This window comes from Narcine bancroftii, chromosome 4 (genome assembly GCF_036971445.1).
Source record: "Narcine bancroftii isolate sNarBan1 chromosome 4, sNarBan1.hap1, whole genome shotgun sequence".
Classification (NCBI taxonomy): Eukaryota; Metazoa; Chordata; class Chondrichthyes; order Torpediniformes; family Narcinidae; genus Narcine; species Narcine bancroftii.
The window spans coordinates 76,093,401-76,101,812 of NC_091472.1; the positions used below are offsets into that span (position 1 = coordinate 76,093,401).

The 8,412-nt window shown below is 37.1% G+C and overlaps 1 long non-coding RNA gene and 1 other non-coding gene across 2 annotated transcripts; both read left to right on the forward strand.

Moving 5' to 3' along the window:
* The first annotated feature begins 3,571 nt into the window (after positions 1-3,571).
* LOC138759874 (uncharacterized) lies at positions 3,572-7,360 on the forward strand. Its single transcript, XR_011355180.1, has 2 exons — positions 3,572-3,657; positions 5,394-7,360. It is a non-coding gene; the product is annotated as an uncharacterized lncRNA (long non-coding RNA).
* Positions 3,664-3,778, forward strand: LOC138762520 (U5 spliceosomal RNA). The gene has a single exon (XR_011356928.1). It is a non-coding gene; the product is annotated as a U5 spliceosomal RNA (small nuclear RNA).
* Positions 7,361-8,412: the final 1,052 nt, after the last annotated feature.

Sequence of the window (8,412 nt, forward strand, 5' to 3'; positions counted from 1 at the left end):
CAAAACTTACCAGATTCATGTAAAACAGCAATAATTACAGTGATACTAAAACAAGGGAAAGATCCACTCTCACCAGCGTCATATAGACCAATATCTTTGCTAAACACAGATTATAAGATAATAGCTAAACTATTAGCGAACAGATTAGCAGAACAGGTACCGAAAATGGTAAATTTAGACCAAACTGGATTTATCAAAAAAAGACGCACAACAGACAATATTTGTAAATTTATTAACTTAATTCATGCAGTAGAAGGAAATAAAGCACCGGCAGTAGCAGTTGCTTTAGACGCAGAGAAGGCCTTCGACAGAGTAGAATGGAATTACTTGTTCAAAGTATTGCAAAAATTCAGTTTACCGGAGAAGTATATTAATTGGATTAAAGCATTATATAAGGGACCGTTAGCGAAAGTGACAGTAAATGGACATGTATCAAAGCAATTTAACTTAAGCAGGTCAACGCGGCAGGGATGCCCACTATCACCATTATTGTTTGCGCTAGCTATAGAACCACTAGCAGAATCGATAAGAAGAGATAATAATATAAAAGGAATAAAAATAAAAGACAGGGAATATAAAATCAGTCTGTTTGCGGATGATGTGATAGTGTACTTAACAGAACCAGAACTATCAATAAAAGAACTATATAAGAAATTGAAGGAATATGGAGAAGTGTCGGGATACAAGATAAACGTAAATAAAAGTGAAGCAATGCCTATGAATAACGCGGATTTCGCAAAATTTAAGGAGGAATCCCCATTCAGATGGCAAACGCAGGCAATAAGATACCTAGGTGTGCAAATAAACAAAAATCTAGGCCAATTATATAAACTCAATTACAATCCACTAATGAAAAAACTACAGGACGATTTAGAGCATTGGAAAGAGCTACCACTAACACTGATAGGAAGGATAAACTGTATTAAAATGAACATTTTTCCAAGGATACTATACTTATTTCAGGCATTGCCAATACAACTGACAGAAAAATTCTTCAAAGAATTAAAGAAAATAATAAGGAGATTTTTATGGAGAGGGGGGAAACCGAGGATAGCACTAGACAAATTAACAGAATGGTATAAACAAGGAGGCTTACAATTGCCAAACTTCAAAAATTATTATAGAGCCGCACAATTAAGGTACCTATCAGATTTTTATCAAACAAGGGAAAAACCAGACTGGACGAGACTAGAATTAGATAAAATAGGGGAAAAGATACCTGAACACATATTATATAAATGGGATGAAAAATTGGTACAACATAGAACTTCTCCAGTATTACACCATCTCCTCAATATATGGAAGAAGATACATGTAGAAAGAAATAAAATAAATTACCAAATACCAAAACTAATATTGACGCAAAATAAGCTACTCCCTTTTACAATAGACAACCTTGCCTTTAGAAAATGGGAAAAAAAAGGGATTAAAAGAATAGAAAATTGTTTTTCAGGAAGTAGATTCTTATCCTTTGAACAAATGAGAGATAAGTACAATATAACGGGAGATACAGCGCTGGCATATTACCAACTGAGATCCTACTTGAAAGATAAATTAGGAAGCAACTTGAGTTTACCAGAGGGAAGTAAACTTGAATATGTGATTACAGATACAATGTTAATCAAAAGATTTATAAAAAATATGTATATTAAACTGCAAGAAAAGGAAAATGAGGAAACAAATGGTAAAACTAAACAAAAATGGGAACAAGATTTAAATATAAAGATAAAAAAGGAAACATGGGAGAAGTTATGCTCTGGAACGATGAGAAATACAATAAATACGAGGCTGCGTATGATACAATATAATTGGTTACACAGACTATACATTACACCGCAAAAGTTAAATAAATGGGACCCAACAGTATCTGATAGATGTTTTCGATGTAAAAAAGAAAGGGGAACAACAATTCATGCAATCTGGACATGTGAGAGAGTAGAAAAATTTTGGGATGATCTCAATCAGATATTAAATAAAATAACAGAAAACAATATACCAAAGAATCCAGAGATCTTTCTCCTAAGCAACATAAAAAATAAAGAATTTGGAATTGACTTGGAGGATGCACAAAAAAGATTTGTTAAGATAGCCCTAGCTGTAGCAAAAAAATGTATTATGTCAACCTGGAAATTGGAAGATAATTTGAAAATACAACAATGGTATATAGAAATGAATAAATGTATTCCATTAGAAAAAATAACATATAGTTTAAGAAATAATATTGAAATATTCGAACAAGTATGGGAGCCTTACATTAAATACAATAGCGAAAACCTACCGGGAACAAACATTACCTAAGTTGATGGAAGGAGAAGAGAAGAAAAAAATGGACTCAGTAGAATTTCTGGTGTATTTTTGTTGAATGACAACATTGTCTAACTGAATTAATGCAACCTAGATTGTATAACTAAAATGGATGAGAGGGGGGAGGGATGGGGGGGTGGCTTGGGAGGAGGGAGGGGGGAGGGAGAAAAAGTCACTGTAAATGTGTGGAAAAGAAAAAGTGTATATCATGGCTATTGTGATTTATGGTGTGAAAAATAAAAAAAAAAAAAAAAAAAAAAAAAAAAAAAAAAAAAAAAAAAAAAAACTTGATGAAAGGTGCCTTTGGTCAGCCCGAAATCTGTTGCTCTTTCAGCATACTGAGATGTTGGTCCCGGAATGCTGCCGACTGGCACATTCCAAGCTTCAGGAGTACATGCTGATGGACGCACTAAGACTTGGTGCAGCCAACCCGAAGGTCCTAGCACCGTTTAGAGTCTTCCCATTACCGGGAACTGCGGGGATAACACTGAGGGGAAGGCTCTCAACCATCAGAGGTTGGGTGGGGGGAGGTTGGGGGGGGAGGTTGGGGGGGGGGGAGGTTGGGGGGGTGGGGGTGTGGGGAACAGTGAGTGGAAGAAACAACAAGGTGCCACAGTGGTCCTACAGGGGTGGTAACAGAGTATTAAGAGAAGAATATAAAATGTAAAATGTACATTGATGAGATGATTGACACTATTTCAAAAGTTTTGAACATGATTGAAACAGTGAATGTTAAAAAGCCTTGAACAGTTTCTTCTCCTGTATTGTATATAATTTATTGCAAATAAAGTATAATTTTGTAAAAATTAGGTAGGTGCAACTTTGGACTTGCATCACAGCCTGTTCGGCAATTCAAGTGCCCAGAAACTATTAAAAGGCAAATTTTGATAGATATCAGAATTTATTTTTACAACAGGAAATGAACTCCTCATAATCTGTTGATGTCAAAAATCTTTGCACGTTTTAAAAAAGATGATTGTTATCTGTTAACAAAGTTAGCAAAGTTAGTCTCTCCCACCCCTTTCTGAAATCTCCCCTGTGGTTGCTCGGAATAAAGCACCAAAACTTTTCAGATTCAAAAACTGAACCAGCAAATTTGCACGTTCAGCCGCCCTCCCCAATGCCGCAAACTATTGGTCTATCAGACAAAGTCCCGCCTACTAATATACATACCCAAAATGTTTTGTATTGGAAGAGAATAAAGCAAGGCTCTCTGCCATCTTTGGATTGTAATATGTAAAGATACGTTCATATTAAAAGTGTTTCGACCAGGTTCATGTTATTGTTGTGGGTTCCCACTTTGATGTTAAAGAGGTAGGTCAGAGATGGCCTGAGACTTGGCGGCACAGTTTGGTTAGTATACTCTGGTTTTTCTTCAGATCGTATAAATCTTTCGCCTTTTACTAAAGATTTCCGTGGAGAGGAACACTCAGAGTTTTAACTAATTTTTTGTTGCCCTACTTCGTGTGGGGCTTGTTTAAATATAAAAATAGATGGAATATAAGTATTCATTGCACTATAAAATTTGTGCTTCTTTTTCTCGTGAATTTCTTACTGCTTTGGAAATTATATTTCCACTTTTGCAGTTTGCGTAACATTTAGCACAGGGCGGGTAAACCAGGGTATAGGGTTAAATTGGGTGGCATAGACTCGTGGACTGAAATGGCCTGTTACCATGGTGTGTGTATATTTCAATTTTTTTTTAAATGCTATAATTTTTCTTATATCAGGTATTATGATTTTTTTTCAGTTACAATGGTTCGAATCCATGCTTTCAATCTTAAATTCCAAAGGCAGCATCATGCCAGACTATCGTACAGCACACTCTCATGCATTAATCTTTTTTTAGTGTGGAATTAAGGTATTCAAAATGTCATTATAAAAAATCCTAAGTGCGGTATTTTTTAAAAATATTTTATTTACAAATTTTAAACCACAATAATAATTCCATTACATTCAATTCAAAAAGTTATACATATGGTATATAAACCCACCTCCTCCCCCAAAACCCCTAAAAAGTCAAAAGAAATTAGAAAAAACAAAGGCCAGAGAATGCCATAAATATCATCCCGTCTAATATTGGAGGTTACCAAGAAATGAGGTCTTCAGAGAGTCTATTAAACATACAAGCCCACATTTTGAAAATATGGATGCCATATTTTCCAAAATAAATATTATTTTGTAAACTGTAAGTAATCTTCACAAGTGGCCTACAGCTACAAAGCTCTGCATGCCATTTTTCCATGCCTAATTCGATATCTGACTTCCATGATATTGCTATACATTTCCTAGAAACTGCTAAGGCAATTTGTAAAATTTCAATTTGAATCATAGTTAATTTTAATTTAGGTCTTTTAACCTTAATATTACTCCAAAAAAAACCATCAGATACTGTGGGAACTTATCCCCCAGAACTCGTTCCAAAAAGTTACCGACTTCCAATCAGAAATACTGTATTTAACTTCAGGACACTGCCAAGTAGAATGCAGAAAAGATCTAATCACCTAAAACATAAATCTGATTAATGCTGGATTCAACCTGTTTAGTTTTTGTGGAGTCAAATATACTGATGCAAAAAATGATATGCACTAACTTTTATATTTTTTGTTATATTATCCTTACATAATTCCATCCAATCTTTCTCACTTTTTTGTCTGTTTAAATCCACTTCTCATCTTAATCTTGATTTATGCACCTCTATTTTGGGGGCTTTCCTTTGAAGTCAATTATACATTACAGAAATAAATTTATTTACTCTTACAAATCAGTCATTACAATTCACTCCAGCTAGGTGTCATCAAACTTGGACCTATTTTATCAATCAAACATACCTTAACTTGATAGTTGCAAAGGATAAATTATTAGGCACATGTTGCAGCTCACTGAAGGCTTAATCGAACCACCTGGGGATGTTCCGAGTGACATCAAGATGTCACAATGCGATGATGTCATTTGGAATGGCCTGGGTTTTCAAAAGCTGCGCGTGACTGTTTGAGTAATGACTTTTACTGAACTTCAACTACATCTGATCATTTTCTCATTCTTCATTTCACACTGTGACTCATTTACTATGTTGGTGACCCTGACAGGCCCAAATAGATTTTGGATCCAACATGGACAACACAGTAGTTTCGCTCAAACTGACGTCTTTTGGACCACTCAACCTCAGGGAGGCTGAGGTGCAATTCCACATTCACAAGATAGAAGTCGACACCACTAAGTACCATCATGTGGTAAGTGCCCTCAACCAGGACACGGCCAGTCGAGTTGTGTATTTCCTTCAGGACCCCACCAGCTCTTGGCAAGTACGAAACCCTAAAAGCCCTCCTTCTCCGGATTTATGGTCTCTCACAATGCGAGCGGGCTGCACAGCTCCTCCATATCGATGGCCTGGAGGGCCACGCCCCTTCAGAGTTAATGAATGACATGTTGGCACTGGCAGACAGCCATAGGCTCTGCTTGCTCTTCAAGTAGTTGTTTTTAGAGCATATGCCAGAAGACATCTGCCTCATGTGGCTGACGAGGACTTTGATAACCCTCGATCAGTGACAGACATTCTGTGCCATGAAACAGCAAGGCTCAAGGTCCACAGAAATTAGTGCTGCATCACAAACAAAGGCCCAGGCTCCATGAGTACCGGCAATGAGGACGCACATTCCCTTGGACAAGCATGACTCCATGACAATGGCTACAGCAGCTGGTCACTGTAACAGCCTACTCTACATCTGCGACAAACTCTCCCAGCACAAATTTCTAGTTGACACGGGTCTGGAGGTTAGTGTCCTTTTTCCTTCGGGCTTTGACACCCGTACCAGGAGCACGTATCCTGCACTCAATGAATAATAGTTTGATTCATATGCATATGCATGGCACATGGACTAAACCCCTGAAATTTGGCAACAATAAGTTCACATTGAAGTTAATTCTTGCTGCTGTGTCCCAGCCATTGCTGGGTTTCAACTTCCTCAGAGCCCACTAACTGATGGTGGTCTTAAAAGGGTGCTGGTTGGTGAACACCACAACTTTCCAGACTTTCCGCCTTGGAAATGCCAAACTACCCACCCCACACCTAGATGCCGTGAATTCACCAAATTTCTTGCGGAGTTTCTGGACATTGTCACTCCCGTTCTCCACTGCCACGCCCAAACATGGTGTTGTACACCACATCCTCACCAAGGTCTTCCTCTACATGCCCAAGGTAGACGCCTGTTGCCTGACAAGTTGCAGCTTGCAAAGCAAGAGTTCCACAAAATGGAGGAACTTGGAATCATAAACAGGTCTGATAGCCCTCGGGCTTCCTCAGTACATATGGTGCCCAAAGCCATGGGAGGCTGAAGACCTTGCAGGGATTACAGGCATTTCAATTATGTTAACACTGCAGACCACGACCCTGTGCCCCATATATAGGACTTTACAGCTAATCTTCATGGGGCCAGGGTATTTTCCAAAATTGACTTGTTGCATGGGTACCACCAAATACCTATAAACCCAGAGGATATGCCCATGACTGCCATCATGACACCATTCAGCCTCTCTAAATTTTTGAGAATGCTTTTAGTGCTCAAAAATGCTGCACAAACATTCCAGCAACTAATGGACACAGAGGGACGTGGCATGGAGTTCCTTTCTGTACACTTGGATGACATACTCATTACCAGCCTCTCCCCACAAAGAGCACCTGCAGCATGTGCATTCACTCTGCAGCTGCCCTCTATTGAGTTCTTGGAACATTAGATCAGCAGCCAGGTGTTGTTCCATTGCTTAGTAAGGTGGAAGCCATCCTCAAATCATGAGGCCTGATACGATCAAAGGATTCCAGGACTTTGTGGGGATGGTCAATTTTTATCTTCGCTTTCTACCCTCTGCAGCTCATTATTATGAAACCCCTCTTCAACCTCATGTCCAGAACTTGAGTGCACAAAGGAGACAATGGTAGATAAATGGGACGAAAAATTGGTACAACATAGAACTTCTCCAGTATTACACCATCTCCTCAATATATGGAAGAAGATTCATGTAGAAAGAAATAAAATAAATTACCAAATACCAAAACTAATATTGACGCAAAATAAGCTACTCCCTTTTACAATAGACAACCTTGCCTTTAGAAAATGGGAAAAAAAAGGGATTAAAAGAATAGAAAATTGTTTTTCAGGAAGTAGATTCTTATCCTTTGAACAAATGAGAGATAAGTACAATATAACTGGAGATACAGCGCTGGCATATTACCAACTGAGATCCTACTTGAAAGATAAATTAGGAAACAACTTGAGTTTACCAGAGGGAAGTAACCTTGAATATGTGATTACAGATACAATGTTAATCAAAAGATTTATAAAAAATATGTATATTAAACTGCAAGAAAAGGAGAATGAGGAAACAAATGGTAAAACTAAACAAAAATGGGAACAAGATTTAAATATAAAGATAAAAAAGGAAACATGGGAGAAGTTATGCTCTGGAACGATGAGAAATACAATAAATACGAGGCTGCGTATGATACAATATAATTGGTTACACAGACTAAACATTACACCGCAAAAGTTAAATAAATGGGACCCAACAGTATCTGATAGATGTTTTCGATGTAAAAAAGAAAGGGGAACAACAATTCATGCAATCTGGACATGTGAGAGAGTAGAAAAATTTTGGGATGATCTCAATCAGATATTAAATAAAATAACAGAAAACAATATACCAAAGAATCCAGAGATCTTTCTCCTAAGTAACATAAAAAATAAAGAATTTGGAATTGACTTGGAAGATGCACAAAAAAGATTTGTCAAGATAGCCCTAGCCGTAGCAAAAAAATGTATTATGTCAACCTGGAAATTGGAAGATAATTTGAAAATACAACAATGGTATATAGAAATGAATAAATGTATTCCATTAGAAAAAATAACATATAGTTTAAGAAATAATATTGAAATATTCGAACAAGTATGGGAGCCTTACATTAAATACAATAGCGAAAACCTACCGGGAACAAACATTACCTAAGTTGATGGAAGGAGAAGAAAAGAAAAGAATGGACTCAGTAGAATTTCTGGTGTATTTCTGTTGAATGACAACATTGTCTAACTGAATTAATGCAACCTAGATTGTATA